This window comes from Oreochromis aureus, linkage group 3 (genome assembly GCF_013358895.1).
Source record: "Oreochromis aureus strain Israel breed Guangdong linkage group 3, ZZ_aureus, whole genome shotgun sequence".
Classification (NCBI taxonomy): Eukaryota; Metazoa; Chordata; class Actinopteri; order Cichliformes; family Cichlidae; genus Oreochromis; species Oreochromis aureus.
Genome location: NC_052944.1, coordinates 82,658,963 through 82,681,369, shown reverse-complemented (window position 1 = coordinate 82,681,369; position 22,407 = coordinate 82,658,963). Strand labels below are relative to the sequence as shown.

Sequence of the window (22,407 nt, the reverse complement as noted above, 5' to 3'; positions counted from 1 at the left end):
TAGTGGTATATGTTCCTGTAAGTTCACTACTTTACTCCCGTTTCATGAAAAAGCAGCTCTCTCTGCTCGACTCCTCTCCTGCACACACACTTTGCTCCGCCCCCTTTTCCCAGCTCTGCTGTGATTTGTGGCTGTGCGGTCACGTGACTCAGCTGCACAACGTAACCACGTGGGGTGTTATTTCAAAATTAGCGCCTGTCTCCTTTCCCTAAACTCTTTCCTTGGCCTCGAGGAAAACGTCATCGTGGGAAGGAGAATTGCTAAGGACTCAGGAAAAGAGAGGAGCGGTGCTGAGAATTGGAACAGCCTTTTTAGTAGTGCACACAGCTAAGTAGTGTTACTGTGTTAGATGCCTGAATGTTGCTCATGGTCTGATGGGAAATAATGTTTTCTATTCTTTAGCACATCGAACAGTCAGCCGTTCACAGAGTTCAGGTTTAAAGGATGAAATCGTTTGTACTGATGCATCTCTCCTCTGGATAAATCTGTTCAATGACAAAAAGACTGAGGTGATGGTTTTTGGTCGCCCTAAATGTGTATTTAGATGTCAGCTGATGACTGTCCCTTAATGTAATCAGGACTGAGCATAAACTTAGAGGAGATTGTGCTGTGGAACAATCTGCCTTTAGAGAAAAGACAGGCATCTGCTGTTTGTTTGTTTGTTTGTTATTATTTGATTCTATGCTGTTTTATCTTGTTTTAAATATAGGGCTGTTTTAATTTTGATGTTTTGTTTTGTTTTTTTACCATTTTGTTTTATTCTATTGGTCCTGTGTTGGGTATTTTAAAGTGCTTTATGAATAAGGATGGTTTGGATTCAATAAAATTAAATACATATTGTTCTCTTAGAATTTACTGTTGTGATCCAGTGTAACTCTTTTTCTCCTCTCTGTTAAGGATCTCTGTGACTACAATAAAATCCCCCCCATCAATCACTGAACTGCACTGAAGGAAAACTTAATCCTAAGGGCTGCAATACACCAAAGGACATCACTAATAAACACTAATTATACAGAAACTTAAGCTCACTTTGATTAGTCAATATAGATTATAATCTTGAGCTCATAGTTTGTTCTCTGTTCTTCTTGCACCAACATTTTTTTCTGCAGGTAAGAATAGTTGTTAAGAACTATCTTCAGTGTAAAGAAGAACAAGAAGTATTGGAAGTGATTGTACAGCCCCCCACAGAGCACATCATCAAGTTTGTCTGGGATTACATGAAGAGAGAGAAGGATGTGAGGAAGCCTGCATCCACAGAAGATCTGTGCTCAGTTCTCCAAAATGTTTAGAACAACCTACCAGCCGAGTTCCTTCAAAAACCGTGTGCAAGTGCACCTAGAAGACTTGATGCTGTTTTGAAGGCAAAGTGTGTTCACACACCAAGGGCGTAGATTTGGTTTTGGCATTGGTGGGGACGGATGATTCAACCACCGAACCCTGCCCTGTTTCTTTTTCCCCCCATTTTGTCTTTGCTTCTTGATAAAAAAGGAGAAATATACTTGCCTACATATGCTATTCTACATGCTTTTAAACCATTTAAAATTACACTTCATAGTTTTACATGTAAATTATATAATGTTAAATTACTATTAAACAAATGACTGACTAAGTATTTTAGAGTTTAGTTTCCTTCAGCCATATTCCATATAAATCAGGTATCATACAGACATAAAAATAGCTTCAAATACAGTCATGACAATAAAAGAATATGACTTTAAGGACTTAACAACATTACTTCAGTTATAGTCAGTGTTGGGGAGTAACGGAATACATGTACCGCCGTTACGTATTTAGAATACAAAATATGAGTAACTGTATTCCGTTACAGTTACCGTTTAAAAAGGTGGTATTCAGAATACAGTTACTTTGTTGAAATAAATGGATTACACGGCGGTACTTTCCTGTTTCATATTGTCGCGGGTCAGGACTGTTTGGGTTTGTTTGACAGCTACGTAATGTTGTTCCAGGTGGCAGCGTTACGGTTGCCATGGTTACAGGGTGACGCGCTCTCTCTCTGCGTGTTTCCTGGGTGAGAGAGCGCTTTTTTGTTGTTGTTGTTGTTGTGCTAAGCTAATAGGCAGAATGCTACAGGCATGGCCCTAAAGAATGTAGCATCATGGGCAGTGTAGTCCGTGCTGCAGGGAGAATGGACTGCCATACACGTTATGTGTCTGTGAGCGAGGGAGGGAGAGAAAGGAAAAGTCCGAGCTGTCACGGAGCAAAAACGGGAGCTGGAAGCATGTAAATATAATAATAACCACTGCAGCCATGAAGAGTGCCTGACGAGCCCAGTTGTAAGTAAGCTATTAAGACTCAACTGTACACTGTGTTCGTGTTTTCCTCCGGAAAAAATAAGTTCCGTTGGAGCAGCCTTTCAACGCCTCTCTCTGTCTCTGGCAAGCAAAGTTGACCCACACAACAAAGTAAAGCTAGTTTTCGGCTACCAGCCCGACACGGAGCCGCGGACCTTCAGTATCAGTAATAAATCACAGCAATAGTACATTCACGTAGTTGTAAACAGCACGATAATATATTTAATCCAAAGTATTCAGAATACGTTACTCTCATTGAGTAACGTAACGGAATACGTTACAGAATACATTTTGGGGCATGTATTCAGTATTCTGTAATGGAATACATTTTAAAAGTAACCTTCCCAACACTGGTTATAGTACACCAACATCTCTGACACATTAGCACTAAGGGAACATTGAATGACCTGGTGGGTTTTGTCCATAAAACTACTCATCTAAGATTACCAGAAAGTAAAAGATCTCTCAGCAAAATTATGGAACATTTTAGGCACTATTGCCCCGATCAAGTCAGTGAGCTGGGATTTTTCATTCTAAACATGAACTACTGTTACAGACATGGACTACTGGTGCCCCACACAACAACTCAATGTCCACTATGTGAAGGAGCCAAACACATACATTCAATTTTAGACTGATGTGGGCCAAAGCCTAGCATAGCCTATAACGTTATTGTGACGGACACATTTTATGAGTGAACTTTGCTTTAAGTGAGTTACAGGTTTCTTTGAAAAACACTTTCTTATATCCAGGTTCTTCCTCTTTGCTGCCATCCCCCTCGCAGCGCAGGATTACCGCTGCTGAAACTAAACAGAGCTGCCTCAGAGGCACAGCCAATCACATTGGCCATATTTGTCACATGATGTAGGACTCCAGTAGAGAACGTAATTTAATTCTTTCTGCATCGCTGGGTGAATGAGACATTGACAGATGTTTTGTTTTTTCTTTCTATCGGGTTTGTTTTTCTTTACTCAAAGAGATCAAATTATTGGTGGGGACAATTCAATAATCGCTGGATATTGGTGGGGACATGTCCCTTCCGTCCATGCCAAATCTACGCCCTTGGTTCACACCAAGTATTGATTTGATTTAGAATTCTCTTTTGTTTATTCACTGCCTAGCTCAGCTAAGCATTTGACCTTTGTTGTTAGGGCCAAAGGTCAAAGTTGACTTTCAAAATTAATGTAAAGAAGCCATGTGGAGTTTAATATCTGATATGAAAGGACATGAAGAGAGCTGAACAACACACAGTTTATTTTTTCAATACGACATCACAATGACGCTATAAAGTGTCACAAAATCACACACTGCATGAAAAGATCTTAAAATCTGAAGTTTTTACAGATTATAGAAGCCAAAGATTTCCAGTTCTGCTCCAATCATGTGGGTAAAGATAATAAATACAAAGGTCAAAGGTCAAAGGTCAGGGTCACGTGAATGAGGACAAAGCTTTAGTTTCCATCTCCAAACATTAAAACAATATATTAGTCGTTGGAGGACATGAACACTTTCTTTGCATTTTTTATAAATATTATTTTTTCAGTGCAACATTATGTGACTTCACACTGACACAAAGATTAATACACTGCACTAGATTTATATATTAACACTGCTGACACATGATCTATAAAACCTGATGATGTCATCAGGCTGACAAACACATGATAAAACATGGGCCTTTCTCGATATGCGTACTTGTGCGTACTTGCGTTCTCGTGTACTCGTGATACGTCATCAATCGGAGACCAAGTACTGTTCCAATTCGAAGTACGCATCAAACCAAGAACGCGAAAAAGTCCCAGATGTGTTCTCGCTCCGCCCGTTTTATCGAGCATGCATCGGTGGTGACTTGTGTGGACTTGGTACAGGTAAATATCCCAGAATGCATATCGTCCAAAACTCAAACGTGGCAAAGGCGGACGAGCAGGGCTAAAAACTTTTAAATATTACTCTTTCTGGGTCACAAAATAAACTTTTAAGTTATTTTCAAGCAAGAATGTAGCTGTGTAAACTTCAAATATCTGCTCGATTTATCAAAATATCATATATTTCCAAACGCGCTCCGACGTTTTCGGAGACGTCTGTGACCCGCCAGCTCCATAGCAGACAGCGAGGTGGTGGATCATTATTTGTTCCTGAGTAAACCGTTTTGGCTGTGATTAAAGTTAAGCTTGATAACATATTACTCACAGTTAAATTAAGAGGGGACGGCAGTAAAAACTCCGGCCCTGTGACATCATCAAGTACGCTGGTTTTCCAATTGTACAAATCGCAAGTCCGTACTCGTGTACTTGAGAATTGAGAAAGGGCCCACGTTTTAGTAGAGCACTCTTGTTCTCTCCTGTAGTCTGAGTGTAGCCATTACAACAGTGAGACAGCACTGCCACCATGAGGTCAAACTGGAGCATTGCAGGTGTTCAGCCTGAACACTGTTGGAACATCAGACCTTCTCAACAGTGTTGGGCAAGTTACTTTGAAAAACTAATTAGTAATAGTTACTACTTACGCCTTCAAAAAAGTAGCTGAGTTAGTAACTGAGTTACAATATTATAAAAGTAACTAATTCCTAATAAAAAAAAACTATTGTATTACTTTTACTTTTTTTTTTTTCTCGGGTTGCTTTAAATGACAATTGATGGTCAATAGTGACCTGAAATGATAACACAATGATGAGTTTCCCAGTAGAAACATCCTTTTTTCTTTTCTGTTTTTTTTTTTTTTTTGATGTTTTTTAGACTGTGTTCCTGAAGACTAACTTTTCGACTGAGGAGAATTTTTAGAAATTAAACTTTGAGCAATAAGGACATTGCATATCACAATGAGTAAAAAGACAACAAAAAACAATCCAATTATTAGAAAATGAGTGACAGCCACTTTTTTCTTCTTGTCATTAGTTCCACCGTGGTATCCCTCAAAACAGCGACATATGTCAGTGTTGTTTTTAGAATGCACGTTGATCCCTGGACTCACCTGAAAAGGAACAGACATCGTCAGAACAAACACCCAGACACAAATACAAACAATGATTCCACGAATTATGCAGTCTGATGAGGCTGCATCCAGAGGCCGAGTCACCGCCCAGTATCTGTTGATGCTGATGGCTGAAAGGAAGAGGATGGTGCTGTCAGTGTTGATGAAAAAGAAGGTGCCTGTCACCCGGCACATGACGTCTCCATAAACCCAGTCTCCCTCACGCATATAGTAGTCAATCCAAAAGGGAAGAGCACACACAAACAGAAGATCAGCGATGGTAAAGTTGGTCATGTAGATGTGAATTTCTCCCATGGCCTTGGCTTGATGGAGGCAGCACAGGACAAACAGCACTTAGAGGTTAAAGATGAAGCCCAGGATGAAGAAGATGATGTAGGAAACCGGGATGAGCACATAACGAAACTGAGAGTCCAAGAACGGATTAATGGATGTGGACACCATACTACTCATTGTTGTCATAGTAAATGACTGAGTCATCTTTGTTTTTGTGTCTTTTTTTTTCTTTTCCTGGATCACCTGTTGAGAAAGAAAAAAGAAAACAAGCAGAAGAAGACTAGAGCAATAGAATAAACAACATCATGATGATCTATGGGAATATAACATAGATCATGCCTCAGGCTCCAGGCCCCGACAAGCAGCCACCAAGGAGTGAGCCGGTGTGTACCTGGACGCCCATCCCCAGAAACAAAGAACCAGCAACGCACTGATGTCTGAGCGCGTCTGCCACTGGCAGGGGAAGTGGTGGGGGAGATAGGCCTCCATACCTTGGAGGGCCTGAGATGTCCCCAGAGAGGTGGCGTCTGATACCCGACCTGACATATTGACACAGACATACAGGCACACACAGATACAAACATCCAACCCACCTTCATGCTCTCATATGCAATTACTCAACACTCACCCAACGTGGAGACAGACATAAAGAGACACTGTACACACAATCACACTTCCCAAGCGTACTCTCAGCCCCGGGTCTAGGTACCCTTGCCCCTGGAGGGGGAAACTGCACCCAGACCCAGGTGGTGTTACCCCTTTCCCTGCGGGGGAGAGATACAGACGGGGGGTGGGGGGGTGCCTCCCCTACACCCTGGTGACACACCTTTACCAGAAGGCCCTGCATGTGTCGGTGACTGTGGTGGAGCGGGAAGAGGGAGGCAGCTGGAGATGGGGAGGGAAGGAAGGGAGGGGCAAGTGACCCCTCTCTGGGGCCAGCACCCCCGTTAAACCCAGTAGGCACCCCTATACCCCGCAACCCGCCAGGGAAAGGGGGCCCAGGCCCATCCGGACCGGGGCCCAGTACAGCAGCGCCGCCCTGCCCCACAGAGCCCGGGACAGCCCACCCGACCCCACCACAGAGAAAACTGCACCCACCCCGTCATCCACTCATCTTCCAGACTGCATGAGACAATAGACGCCCAGACTGAGCTCTTCCTCCACCTCTCCTGTATCTCCCCCTCCTGCAGAGTGAGTTCCTGAAGAGAGAAGAACTCCTGCAAGATGTAACAGCCCTCCCACCAGTTGAAGAGCCCCCCAGGTGGCTCGATGCACTGGCGGCACCCTGCGCCAGGGCTGGGCCCCCATACACCCACCCGCCCACAACCCTGGCAACACACCAACCAGGACCCGTCCCCGAGGCCCAGCCAGGGCCCCAGTCCAGAGACGGAGCACCCCCAGAACCTCACGCCCGTCCCGGACCCACCCAGGGGCAGCCAGGCTACCAGGTCAGTAATCCACGTCCATCAGCACAGACCGTCCCCTAGCCCCGCTGCACGCAGCCACGAGGAAACCGTCACCTAAGAGCCAACAGAGCCCTTAATAGGCCATGACCGCTACCCCGGGTTGAGCTCTCCAAGGAAGATGCTCCTGGGGAACCCCTCGACGCCCTAAGCTTGTCCCTACCAACACACCAATCACAACAGCGAAGGTGGGACCAAACTATGACCCCCCCACCCCCGCTAGGTGATGGAGCTAATCAAAGGAGCCCAGAGCAATTGATCTGATGTGGTGGCAGAGGCTGTATCAAGACTAATGTAATCTAATAGATAATTTATATATTGGTTAGAATTAAGATTACTTTTATTTTTCCAGTTCATGAGGACTGTTTTCTTGGCTATGCATAGGGCAGTGAAAACCATATGGGCTATATTCTTATCTGTAGTGACATTATCTAAGCTGCCCAACAAACACACTAAAGGGGAAGTTTGACTTTGATAAGTCTTCACATATCTCGCGCCAAAACTATTGTATTACTTTAAAAAATGTTCCTGCTCTCCAGGAGTCCACCCTGCAGGCGGGGAAGAGGTAGAGGAGAGTTGGAGAATGAAATCAATGGGTGATGGGTGGGTGTAGTTTCCTTTGTGGTGTAGGTGGGTGGGCCGCCCTGGGCTTTGCAGGGCTTGGCGGTGCTGCTGCTGCTGCTGTGGGCCCCGACCTGAGGCTTTTTACATTGGCTGTTTGGTATCATTGTTTGCAGCACAACCTCACATGTCTGAATTTACAGTGATTTTTTGATTTTGACATAGTGATCTAAAATCAGACAAAAAACATAAAATCTGTCTAGAAAAAAGTTATAATTTTTACAGTAAAAACCACAAACGTGTTTAACGAAACATTTTCGTAACTTGAAATGCAAATATTGTCACATGTGGACTCAGACGCAGACTAAAATTCACAGTTCAATGCAGGTCTTTATTTACACAAAGACCAGGTGTGATATATATACATGTGAGGGAAATCCGGGGTTCCAAGGGTACAAAAGGGAGGTCCGAGAAAGGGAATGGTTCTCTCATGCTCCTGCTCCACCTCCAACTCAGTCACGTCCCAAACGGCAGATTAGCTCACAGGTCCAGGGTAACTGTTTACAGGAGAGGGTAGTTACAATGAGGAAACAAACTCACAAAGAACACGTTCATGAAAGCTCGAGTCTTAACACTAACGTGTCTCGTACAATGAGAGAATCTGAGCACCGGCCTTAAATGGCAAAGAAACACAACAGCAGAGTTATTGGAGACAGGTGCGTGGGCCAAAAGCAGAAGCCCACAGTGAACCTGCCCAGGCAGAATGACGAGTGGGAGAGAGCAGCAAAACAATAAACATATGTAGCCTTGGGGGCCGCCCGGGTAGACACAGGGACCAAGACAAATATAAAGTTTTAAAATCCTGTGCTCAAGTTTTTCAAAGTTAAATGCAGCCATTTATCTAAAAATAAAGCCAAGGCTTTTTTTAAAATAATCTTTTCAAACTATTTACAGAACATTCAGGTGTTCTGCATCAAATAATAATATCACATGTCACACAAATTATTTGTGCCACTCCAGAAAATAATTTCTGTCCACTATAAAGGAGAACATCACAGCCTGATACCTGCAGGCCTGACAGCATGAGCTGTATCACGGTGCATTCACACCGAACGTGATAAATGTGACCAAAAAGCGCCAGACGCCCCTAGCTGGTCGCGTGCACATTCGCACCTTGAAGCGTGTCCAAAGCGAACTGGTCGTGCTTTAAAATATGCAATTTTCATGTGCGTGAAGCGGAAATGTGGGAGGAAGTAGTGCCAGACGGTATGTTTGCAAGATGGCAGCTGTCGATGTAGCGTTTGAAGAGAGAGTCTCCCTTCTCTATTCACTGTGCAGAGCAGAGCAGCGGCGTAAAGGATGCTTTACAAATTAGTCATTAAAAAAATTTATTTGAAATAATATTAAGATGCTCAAACAGAAAAACATTAAACATAAATATATAAAATATAACTATTTACAGAAAGACAGGAATAAAAAGGATCCAGTAAAGTGGAAGAGCCTCAGGAAGAAGGAGGAGAAAAATAAGAACATTGTTTCTGCCCTGGAGAGCCTGCTGCTGTAACCGGTGTGATTCTGCATTGTGTCTGATAAAAAAGGTAAAAGAAAGAAAGGCCTCCAAGTAAATAATTTGCCCACTCCAGCTCCTCTCCCACAGGGGAATTGTTGAAAAGGGCTGGCATTTATTATTACATTAAACATAAAATATGCATTTACACGTAACATATTTGACATAAGATAAAACAAAAACAACAACATGAAATCCGACATACCTGATAAAAAAGGTAAAAGAAAGAAAGGCCTCCAAGTAAATAATTTGCCAACTCCAGCTCCTACAACCAAATACAAACAGTGGGGAAGAGGGTTAGCTCAACCCACCACAACTTCCAAGCTAGCGAGGAGTATATATTCATGCTAGCATTTATGGCGCCTAAAACACATTTATGATACACACATACTACACACTTATAACATCTAACAAAAAAAAAAAGGCTTAATAATGACAATAATTGAACTAAAATCGCAATCATAAACATCCGGGTGGCTAAATATGAATTATATGTGTGTTTTAAAGTGTTGGGAAAGACATTACACCAACCTCTCCCACAGGGGAATTGTAGAAAAGGGGAGAGGCAAAAGGGGTACACTGTATTTATAGGGTTGCACCAAAGAAGAAGAAGAAAAGAATGAGGAGGGGCTCTAACTGATAATGAACATAACTACAGGCTTGGTGGTCCTAAAAGTCAGGTATAAAAGGAACGGTTTGGGGGTTTAGAACACATTTTGTGTAATTATAACAATGTGATTTATAACCCTGTTACATTCACCCCCCAAGAATTACATAAAATCCTAAAGAGTACACCAAAAAAATAAAAAAATAAAAAGTATAAACCCACAATAACAGATACAGTGGCCTCAAACAAATTCACATCACATATACAATGAATTAGATCAGCAACATAGCTTCCTCCAAGGAGGATAAGAGACCTGAGACCCGCTTGGCGCCTAGCAAGATCCCAGGACACACTATAGACAAAATGAGGTGCCATTTACACCACACAAAACAGGCCATAATATCTATGGGCATCACCATCAGACTGCACAGACTGACAAAATACAGTCACAGCAGGATGTGCAGCACCGTTATTCAATGTTGTTTCCAAGGGCAAAAAATTAACTTGAAGGAGTAGGTTACGATGCACCACACGCTCATGACCTTCTTTGTCTCTGATACGGCAGATGTGAAGAGCAGGATCCAAGTCGACTACCGTGTACACAACAGGTTCCCATTCGTCAGAGAGCTTCCTTTTTCCTCTGACTCCCTTGTTTGCCAACAACACCTGGTCCCCTAGTGAAAGAGGCAGACCCTTCACATTCCTGTTGTACTGGCCAGACTGGTGTCTCTGCTCCATTGTGCTGTGTTCCTGGGCTTGGAGCATGGCAGAGCGCAGGTCATCCATCAGTGACTTGACATAGGTATCATAGTCACAAATGGTGTTATCATGAAGGACATCCCGAAACATGAGGTCAACTGGCAACCTTGGGACCCTCCCAAACATCAGGTAGAATGGCGCAAAGCCGGTGGTCTTGTGTGCCGTGCAGTTATACACAAACGTCATGGACTGTATCATCTGCGGCCATTTCTGCTTAGATCTGGGGGGGAGGGACCGTAACATGTTTCCAAGGGTGCGATTAAATCTCTCTGTGGTACCATTACCCATGGGGTGGTAAGGTGAAGTGTGGGATTTGGCAATGCCACCCAAAACCAGAAGCTCTGCAAGCAGCTCACTCTCAAAACTAGCTCCCTGGTCAGAGTGAATGCGCTGAGGGAAGCCATACACACAGAAGAATCCATCCCAGAGCTTTTTGGCAACTCTCTTAGCTGTCTGATCTTGGCATTGGAATGCATGTGCTAATTTTGTGAAGTGCTCAGTAATCACAATAAAATCCATAGACTTGTTGCTGTCCTCAGCTGACCAGAAGTCAATGCATACAAGTTCCAGTGGAGCACAGGTCTTAATGCTTTCCAACGGGGCCCTAGCTGCTGGCTCTGGGGTCTTACTGAGAACACACCTGCGGCAATTTTCACATGATTGCGCACCTCCTTCTCCATATCATACCAGAAGAAACGCTGATGAGCCAAGGAGAGTGTGCGAGGTTGACCTTGATGACCAGCATTATTGTGTATGCCAGACAGCACCATTTGTTTTAGAGAGTCAGGTACCACAAACTGGAATCTCTTGTGTTTGGTCAGTGGGTCCCTCACAACTCTGTAGAGAACACCATTGAGGAATGTGAGCTTATCCCATTGTTTTAGGAGCCGCAACGTATGTTGGTTTTCATGATAGCGCTCACGTCTGGAGGGTCTGCGCTTACGCTCAACATAGTGGGCTACTCTGGAGATCACAGGATCCCCTGTTTGGTGAGACAGGAGATCAGCATGGGACAGCGCATGAGAGACATCCCAGTCAGGTGGACTAGTGGAGGTCAGGTGACCAGCAAGGGATGTTGCACGCTGGCGAGAAGCACACTCCCACTCACAGAGGGAAGACATGAGAGAAGACACGTCATCAGTTGACAGAGACACATCAAGCACAGCAGAGGGTGGAGCACTGTGTATCGACTGAGGTTGACAGGTCAAACGGAAGGCATCTTGGACACTGGCATCTTTCACATCTTTCACTTGCTCTAGCAGCTCAAAGTAGGGCTCCGAAAGGAGGCGCTGGGCCAAAGGCCTCAAAAACGGTTCCCTGCTCAGGGTGTCTGCCACGATGTTCAGCTTTCCAGGAACATATTTGATCTCGAAGCAGTATGGTGCAAGCCTAGAGACCCAGTGCTGTTCACAGGCATCCAGCTTTGGCTTAGTCAGAATGTATGTGAGAGGATTGTTATCAGTCCAGACAGTGAACTGGTGACCCTTGAGCCAGTGGCTGAACTTATTGCACACAGCCCACTTCAAAGCCAAAAATTCAAGCCGGTGTGCTGGGTATTTGGCCTGACTGTGGATGAGAGACTTACTAGCAAAGGCTATAGGTCTTGCTCTCTCCTCACCAGCTGGCACCTGGGATAAGACAGCACCCAGCCCATCCATGGAAGCATCAGTTGAAAGGATGAAAGGCCTTTCAAAATCAGGATGTGCCAGCACCGCACAGCTAAGGAGTGCACCTTTGAGTTCCTCAAATGCCTTCTCACAAGCAGGAGTCCAGTCTTCACGGGTGAGCTTACGAAAGGTTCCAGGTTTTCGACTCCCATGGCAGCCTTTAGTCCTCTTCTGACCGGCAGTTAGAGCAAAGAGTGGCTTTGCAATATGAGAGCACCCTGGAATGAAATGCTGGTAAAACATCACCATGCCAAGGAAGGATCTCACTTTCCTCTGAGAAGGAGTGCAACCATCACCATCCATGAGGTCAGTCTTCTAAAAACTGGCAATAACCCTCACTTTATCCCGATCAACCGAGACACCACCAGCATCCACTACATGACCCCAAAATCTCACAGAGCGTCTGAGAAAGTGAAATTTTTTCTGCGCCAGCTTCTGATTGCTAGTCCTCAGGCGAGAGAAAACAATCTCAAGACGTTTTAGGGCCTCCTCTTCTGAAGGTGCAAACACCAGCAGGCCATCAAGATAACACAGAAGGCTGGAAAAGTTCAAGTCACCAAAGATGCTGAGCATCATCTGCATAAAAGATGCTGGGCTGTTGCATAGACCCTGGGGAAGTCTGTTGTACTCATACGGGCCAAGAGGTGTAGTGAAAGCCGTGTGCCGTCTGTCAGACTCATGGAGGGGAACATTGTAGAACCCGAATGTGAGGTCCATGGTACTGAAGAAAGCATTTCCACCAAGGGCAGCAAGGCAGTCAGCCTGATGGGGCAGTGGGTGAGCATCCTTAACGGTTTTGGCATTGAGCCAGCGGAAGTCAGTGCATATCCTCAAGTCACCTGACTTTTTCCAAACCATTACCAGTGGTGAGGCATATTCGCTGGTGGACTTACTGATGATGCCTTTCATCTCCATGTCTGACAGCACCTCTCGCAACTTATGATAGTGAGCCGGGGGTTCTCTGCAATAGGGAATCCTGAAAGGGTGGTCGTCAGTGAGGTGGATACGATGGACAAAGTCTTTCACCTCATCACAGTCCAGTTTGTCTCTAGAGAACACATCTTGGTAAGTCAACACAAGCTCCACCAATTTCCTCTTCCACCCATCTGACACTTCACAGCCCTCAATGTCAATATCAGCCAACCCAGCGTCTTTGAGTAGCTGTGCAGAATCAGGCACAGGGTTTGATGAGCGGGTAAAACTGGTATGCTGGTCAGACAGTCTCGCAAAGACCTTGAGTGATGGGTAGGTCCTCCACAGCAATACAAGGGAAGACATCAGCAATCTTAGCATTGCGACGAAGTGTCACAGGGCTCTCTGTTGGGTTAAGGACTTTCATAGGGACCCAACGATCTCCCCACATGGGTGTTATAATGCGCCCCACCATTATGTTCTTTGGAGTGGAACGGGCTGATGTGGGTTCCACAACAACAGTACTCCCTGGAGACACAAGGGCAGAAGGTGGCAGCTTTCCCCAAACTACATATTCTTTTCGTGGCAGGAGAGTGACACTTTTCCGCAACCTGACTGTACCTACTTTATCTGGCATCACAAGAGCAGACCACCGCGAGATACAGCTCAGCAACTGCAGGAAGTCTTCACAGTCAGTGCCAGTGTAATTGGAGTTAATAAGCTCCCAGTACTTTGTATTAGCCTTCATCTTCTGAATGATGGGCCGGATCACATTGCTCCCCACGATGAGTTCATCTTTTTGCCCAGGAACCACAAATGTTGGCACAAGAAACCTGGTCCCATATACTTCAATGTCCCAATCATTGATGCATTTCGGTTGTGTGAGAAGGCCACCGCAACCAACCAGCACCACGTTTTCACGGGCATGCTGCAGAATCAGAGCAACACCAGCAGCTCTTACCTTTCTATCAGCCTCTTCACTTAGTGTGCATGACATACTTCCTGAATCAAGCATGCCTGTTAGGGAGCACCGGCCACTGACCGACACTGGAGTGTAAAACAACTCACTAGCCCTGCCAACTCTTTATGAACCCATAATAACAGTCTTCTCATCAGATAGGCTACTACAGCAGTTAATATATATGGTTTCTGGGTCTATTGCATTTGTGAGGGTTTCATCAACACTGCCCATGCTACCACTCTCGTTACATGGGCTGGCTAGTTTAAAGCAGCATTGGTGGGAGGAGGGACTGAAATGCTTGGTTTCTGGCGCAACTGTGGGCATTCACACCTCATGTGTCCAGGGTCAAAGCAGCTGTGGCATAGCTTGTACAGCCTACAATCCACATGGGTTGTGTGTTCATGTGAGCCACACACTCTGCACGAAGCACGATGAGCACTGCGGTGCCCACGGGAATGACCCGTGGGTTGTGGGCACCTAGGACCAGTGGCTAGTGATGCAGTGCACATGGACAGAACCTTGTCAAACAGCGCTACCATCTGTTGAACACCTGGCTCAGTTGGAGGAGGGCCGGAAACTGGCAAAGATGGGGGCGTGACATGAGAAGTCAAGGGAGGACAAGCAGAGGGCTGCTGCACACTTACCATGTCTGCAGAAGAGAGAGGCTGACATGTGGCTGCAGAGGGAACAGAGGGCATAGGATACAAGGATGGCTCATGTGTTACTGGGACTGCTTGAGCACCGCTGGAGTGGGGCTGGCTGTTAACAGTAACAGGGCTCTGATGTGGGATGGACAGACATGCCGTATTATGAGACAAAACACTAGACTGTCTCATTTTCCTCACACAGTTGTCCAGGCGGCTCTGAACTTCAGCCGCAGTCCACTCCTCAGGAGCCTTCAGTTGAAAAGACAAGGCAAGACTGTGATCAGGACAGTGATTAATGAACATCGAAACAACCTCACCACTGGGGTCCTCTACCAGCTTGCCGCGCTTGCGGAGACACTCATCAGCAGCGTCAATAGACTTGTTCAACCGGATACAGTAATCCATGGCATTCTCACCTGGTCGTGGCACAGTACTATAGAAATCTTTCATGGGCAGGCTGGAATATGTCAAGTCGCTGAAGTTAGACCTCACTATGTCAAACACAGCAGTAATAAGATCGTTCCCATTCAACTCAGGGCGGCAACGAAGTGACAATTTGACCACATCTCTGGGTTTGCCAGTCAGTCTAGACATCAATATGGCGAACATTTCTTCATCTGTGTCACAGCTGATTCTGTGCAGATGACATCTCATCATGTCCTCCCATTCACTGATGGGGAATAGATCTGTGTTGTCACCCTTGAAGTATGGTGGAGCTTTGGTGTCTGACTGAACAACAACCTTCAGCTGGGACTGGTCATTGCAGCTCGAGGGCACATTCTGGGGAGACTGTGGCTGGGTGGGGGCTGGCTGGTGCATAGAGTTAAGAGAGGACGTGATATTTTCCCCAATTTGCTTTGCTAAGTCAGTAATCAAGCTGCTCAACATGTCACTAGTGACAGCCTGGGTGTGTGTTTGGTGTTCAAGAGCAGCTGGTGTGGAGCTAGCTGCTGGCATTAATGGTGAGTGCATCACTGACTGGTCTACAGTGTGGGCACCAATACCGGGGACTACTGGCCTACCCCTCCCAAAACACTTTGGAGCAATCTGATGACCCCTTCCCAAACCAAAGGTCACATTACTCCCTGCAGAGAACAAATCAGGCATAGCGCTATCCGCAGTTTCCTCACCTAACATGTTGACCCAAGCGAGATATCACTGTTTAACAGCAAAAAAAAAAAGAGCCTAACCCCCACACACAATTATGCAAAACTTCACAAAACAATGAAAAGTGTGGGGAAAAAACATCAAAGAATCAAAACACCATAGAAAATAAAATCAAATCAATTAAAACAGGCTGTAAAAGCCAATATCAATAGAAAAAAAATAAATTACAATCTGTACCTGTATAATTTGAGGCAACAATATGAAACAGTGACAGAAATGATCACCTACGTATTTGCCCTTTAAGTTCACAGTGAAAGAGGTGCCTGCAAGCCAAATTGCGGGGCATCGATCACACACGCACGATATAAAAACCTGTGAGTCAAAGCGTAGGACACAGGACCCTGGCACACAGCGCACATCTGCAGAGAGGAGGCGGGAAAACAGCGGCAGCAGGGGGAGGAGGAGATCGCGGATTGGCGATGTGATGGGTCATGGCACCAAGTGTAACCGGTGTGATTCTGCGTTGTGTCTGATAAAAAAGGTAAAAGAAAGAAAGGCCTCGTGTCTGTGAAGGTTCTCAGTCATCCAGGTCATCGTAGTAAAAGGAGTTTGCAAAGAAAAGCGTCTGGACTTCTTTAAGTTGCTTGAAGACGTTTCACCTCTCATCTGAGAAGAAAGGCCTCCAAGTAAATAATTTGCCCACTCCAGCTCCTCTCCCACAGGGGAATTGTTGAAAAGGGCTGGCATTTATTATTACATTATACATAAAATATGCATTTACACGTAACATATTTGACATAAGATAAAACAAAAACAACAACATGAAATCCGACATACCTGATAAAAAAGGTAAAAGAAAGAAAGGCCTCCAAGTAAATAATTTGCCCACTCCAGCTCCTACAACCAAATACAAACAGTGGGGAAGAGGGTTAGCTCAACCCACCACAACTTCCAAGCTAGTGAGGAGTATATATTCATGCTAGCATTTATGGCGCCTAAAACACATTTATGATACACACATACTACACACTTATAACATCTAACAAAAAAAACAGGCTTAATAATGACAATAATTGAACTAAAATCGCAATCATAAACATCCGGGTGGCTAAATATGAATTATATGTGTGTTTTAAAGTGTTGGGAAAGAAATTACACCAACCTCTCCCACAGGGGAATTGTAGAAAAGGGGAGAGGCAAAAGGGGTACACTGTATTTATAGGGTTGCACCAAAGAAGAAGAAAAGAATGAGGAGGGGCTCTAACTGATAATGAACATAACTACAGGCTTGGAGGTCCTAAAAGTCAGGTATAAAAGGAATGGTTTGGGGGTTTAGAACACATTTTGTGTAATTATAACAATGTGATTTATGACCCTGTTACACTGCCTCATCAGAAAACTACTGATTGGTCGGGTCCAATGTTTCCAAATTTAACATAGCTGTGCTGTTTTCAAAAACGAATTTATAAATTTGAAATTTCACTAATACTCTCGTCTGAGGCGGCATGCTCTCCAGAGCAGGAACAAGGCTGAGGAGGGAATGCTCCATTGGAGACTGACGTGGCTTCTTCAGAGACTCCAGGATGGCCAGCTCCACCGCTGATGGACCGTCCTGGGACCCGTCCCTCATCCGCCTCGGAGCTGTCCTCCTATGTGGGCCTGTAAAACACAGCACAAAACAACACAAAGAAATGAGAAGGTTGCTACTAGATTTTCATTTCCAACATAAAAAAAATAGGATATAAACAGAATGGTTGTAGATATTTAGTAAAGGTGATCACGAGGGAATCCAACCGAGTAAAAAGCTATCAGTGTTTGCTGTACATCTGTTGCTACAATTACATACCTGTGGGTGCAGCAGTAGGAGCAGAGGGACCTGCTGCAGAATATTGTCTTGACTCAGTCAAGACCTAGGTCAGAGCAATGTCAACAGGCTCCTGATTGGTTGTCGCGGCACGATTTGACGCTGGAGTTCAGATTTTTCCAACTCGAACGGTAGACGCGATATCAGGCAGAAAACGTTTTCGCGACGCAAATCTGCTTCTGAATTTTCGCGCAACCCCCAGTCGCGCTTCATCGCGCTCCTCCAATGACTTTACATGTAAACCTGAAGCTCTGGTCGCGTCTATTGCTTTCTGTGTGAAAGCGCCGTCACTCCTGTTTCCCACCTGGAGACAATGTTTACACTGTAATCTGCCTTTGGTGGCTTTGTGGCAGAAACTGTGACATTCAGCAGTCGTCTCATTGTTCTGACACACAACACAAAACTATCCACTACACTACACACTAACTACACTTTAACTACACACTCCAAACATGCTAAACGTCACAAATCTCCACATCTCAAAACTCTCTCTCTCTCACCGCCATCACTCCTAAAACTTTCCCCTCTGCCCTAAACAACCAAATGCCATGTTGCCATATCATTTTTTGATTGGTACATTTTTCCAACAATAGAAAAGGTGTTTTTTTTTTGTTTGTTTGTTTTTGGAGAGTTTTCGAGGAGTACTTTCCTTAGAAAAGTCTTGCAGTAAACAAAACGATAGTATTCAGGAAAAATATCATTTTTATCATGAGGCTGGTTTTACATGGCCGATCAACACAATTTAAAAACTGGTAAATAGTTTGAAATCCACACTTTTTACACAAAAATTGAGAATCAGGGTTGTCTTCGGCTGACACAGCATCTTGTTGCTATGTTATCTTAATTTGCTCATGTGATTGGTTTACCGTGACTACTTCTCTTTCCCAGCCAATCAGCAGGACTGGTGAGATTTTTTCACCCCTTCCAGCTCCCAGTAAACTGAAGACAGCTTCAACCGTCTGTGTGTTGAAAAACAGTAACGTGTCTGCACTGCATTTTCTTCTTAATAATGGTAGCAGTGTTGTAACGATAGAAATAGTAATTAGTTGGATTACTAGTTACTGAAAAAAGTAACTAGTAATGAGACCTCCTCACACTTTGAACTCGTTGTTATTCTGAATGTTTTTATTTTCACTTTGTTTCTATTTTCTTCTACTCTCTGTGGTGATTCTTTGGTTTTCTTAAGTATTTCTTTGCCTCCCTGTCTGTGTTTGCTCCTTGTCTCCATAGTTAATCACTTCCTGTTTTATTTTGAAAGAATCTGTTCTTGTGTGTTTTTTCCTCTCTTTACTTCCTTTTCCTGTCTTTCCAGACTTATTTCTACCTTCCTGCAGTGACTCTGAAGTATCTGCAGCTATAATCAGAGCTGGTTGAATCTCTAAACACCTTGATTACCTCCTTTCAGTCTGACCTGTGTCTGTGTGTCCTGGACTTACGTGGAAGACCAAAATCCAGACTGAGTTCTGAGCAGGTATGTATGTTGTGAGCAGGTATGTATGTTGTGTCCTCACTGGAAAAATTACAACATTCAGAGCCCTAAAAACACAAAGTTGCTTTTAACTTTTACAATTTCTGCATTTTATTATTTTAGCCACAGCTACATAAGGAAAGGCAACATTTTGACTGATATCAGGTTAACCCTAGCCACTAACTAGTGAAAAATGTCAGACTACATGAGAAGCCAACATGTCAGTGACCTCCAGCTGTAAAACTATTCCTGTTTTGAGGGTTGTTTCATTGCACCTGTTAAGATGAAACTGAGTAACAAATTCCTCTGATTATTAAATAGCTAGAATTGTGCATCTGAATTGGGAGAAGTGAGATGACAGAATTCAGTTGAATACAGTCTGCTTACTTTAAGCATTGTCTCAAGAAAAGTAGGATGACTACGCTATAGTGGACCGTTGAAGAAAAAGGTCAACTTTCCAAGAAACCTTTTGTTTTGCCTACTGGAATAACTTATACCGAATGGGGCAGAGGTAAGTGACGGAAGTGACGGACAAGGTAAGCGACTCATGTTGTAACTGACGTCAGACGCAGGAGATTTTGGCGGAAAATTAAAGCGAATGGTAGTTTAGAATTGAACAAATTCCTTTAAGCTTCAGTATGACCAAATACACTTATCAATTGTCTCATAACTAACAATATTTGTCTAAATCATCTCCAACACCCTGGAGAACAACTGGGAGAGTTTAGAGGCTCTCCAAGATTACATTGATCAGTGCTTCCAAGATCTCGTAATGAAGAAGGCTGAAAGTGCATCTTCCCCAGCCAAATCTGAGACGCTGTCCTCGAAAAGATGTTGCCCGGTAGATTTCCCCGGCACAACATCGCCAGCCGGCAAAGATATTGCCGACATACTGGAATCAATCGACAAGCGATTGTCCAGTTTCAATGCGAGGCTGTCCTTGGTGTTGATTCTACACCGGAAATTTAAATCCTTGCGAGAATCCCTGGAGTTCAGCCAGCAGCAGGTGGAAACGCTCACTGCTGAAAATGAAGTGTCTCACAAACAATGTTACCCAGCTAAATAGAGAAAATAAAAAAAGTAAAAGAGACAGTTATTGATCTACAAGCTCGTGGCATGCGTGATAATCTTGTATTTTCTGGTATTCCAGAAGCCGCTGGAGAAGACGCAGAGACCACGGTGAAAAGCTGCCAGAGGACATGGTGAAGAACATCGCTGCGACCGGGAGACCACGTCCTACTGTGGCCAAATTCGGCCACTTCAAACAAAAGAAACAGGTGAAAAGTCGCAGCAGGGAATTAAAAAGAACGGACTTCAGCGTGAACGGCCAGTTCCCAAAAGAGATGCTGGAACGACGCAGGGTCCTCTTCCCAATCCGACGCGGCTTCATCCAGAAGGGCTCCCGCGCTGTCATCGCTGTGGACCGGCTCTACGTGGATGGACAGCTTTACCGCGACCCCGACATCACTCCGTGGCTGTATTAACTTCACACCAGATAAGAATCCGCTACACCCTTTCCCTATTCACTCACACTAACTTGCATTAACATCTGTTTAACTTACCAGTATCAAATCGCATCTTAAGTGTGATATCATAGCAGAAGTAACACCGTCACTCTCCGTCAATGGTTTAATTGGAATGTTTCCATTTTTTTTCTTCTGTTTTTTTTTCTTTCCCCCCTTCTTTTTTATGCTGCTCACCCTTGTCCTTGGTTTCTTTCTTTATTTCTTTCACTGCTTCGATCACCTGCTTCCACACTCATCCACAAACAACATCCTTTATTTCGACACATACGCACAGCACGATCACGCACAATCATGCGCTCAACAGCAGCACATTTACATCAGTCAGACAGCGCACACAGACGTACAGGATACACACACTTAGAGCTGGGCGATAGAACGATAACGATATGTATTGCGAAATAACTTTTTCTCGATAGAAAAATTAAACTATTGCGATAGGCCTCATCTCCCTTGTCCTCTTAACAAAAAACAAAAGAAAAAAAAAAAAAAGAACAGCCAATCCAAATGAAGTAGCAGAGCCGAACCAATCACAGCCGCAGCGTCACTTCACATGACTTGTTACGTACAGCACAAGTGCCAAGCCGCATGTGTGTATTTGTTTGGGAAGCAGCCAGCCGCGCCGCCCGGGTAATGGAGGAAATGACTTTGCCGACTAGAGGAAAATCAACCGACAGCGTAAGCGAAGGTTACCGAAAAGAAAGCAGATGATGGTTCCAATGCCGGAGAGCTTGTCGAACGGAAGGGCCATAGAAGTTCCGTAGTGTGAAGGTATTTCGGCTATTTAAAGTCTGACAAAAAACAGAGTACCGCGCACTGTAAATTGTGCCAAAAGCAAGTCTGGAAATACAATAAACTGGTGCCTGCTCAATCTCTGACTGAAAGCGCTAATTCGTCATTCGGCTTTTGTCAGACTAAAGTAACTGTTAAAACTGTTTGAAAAGCTAAGCTAGACAACAAGGAGAGACTGAGAATTTCCTTTTAGTTCTCAGTTTATTTGATATTGACAAAGGTTAGTCAATTTTGTCTGTTCTTCTGTAAAACAAACTAAGATTTATTTTTAGAATTAATATTTTGTTTCTAAGTGGAATTGACAATTTAGTAGTCTGTTTTGTTTGTCCTATTTTTGGAACTTAAATGCTTTAGCGGCTGCCCTTTGTGTAGTTTGCAATATTTGCCTTTATTTATCTGAAAAAGTCTCATGTTCCTTAAGTACATCTACCCTGTTGAACTTATTATGGGAAATAAATATTTAAATCAAAACAAGCTGCTGATTATTTCACATTTTACTTGTGAGCAATGGCACATTTAAATTTTACAAATATAGTTATTTGGCTTATATCATGATATATATCGTTATCGCCTGAACAGAAAAAAACATATCGTCATATGAAAAAATCTTATATCGCCCAGCTCTACACACACTTAAGCCAAGCGTACTCATATTAGTAAATATGCACACACATAGTCAGACTCAGGGAGCATCTCGCCACACATTTTCTCTCTCTCTCCTTCTCTTTATTTATGAACAAGTGATGTATTCTCTCCACATGTCTAAGCGACACACACAACGTGCACCCCTACTTATACACAGACATCTATGGGCGCACTAAGGTTTGTTACACGGAATGTAAATGGTAGCTGGCTCCAGAGAAAAGAGGTTAAAAATATTTAACCAACTCAAAAAACTACAGGCAGATGTTGTCCTTTTACAAGAGACCCACA

At 44.0% G+C, this 22,407-nt stretch overlaps 1 pseudogene; it reads right to left on the bottom strand.

Moving 5' to 3' along the window:
• Positions 1-5,063: 5,063 nt before the first annotated feature.
• Positions 5,064-5,753, bottom strand: LOC116317040 (annotated as a pseudogene).
• Between the last annotated feature and the right edge of the window lie 16,654 nt (positions 5,754-22,407).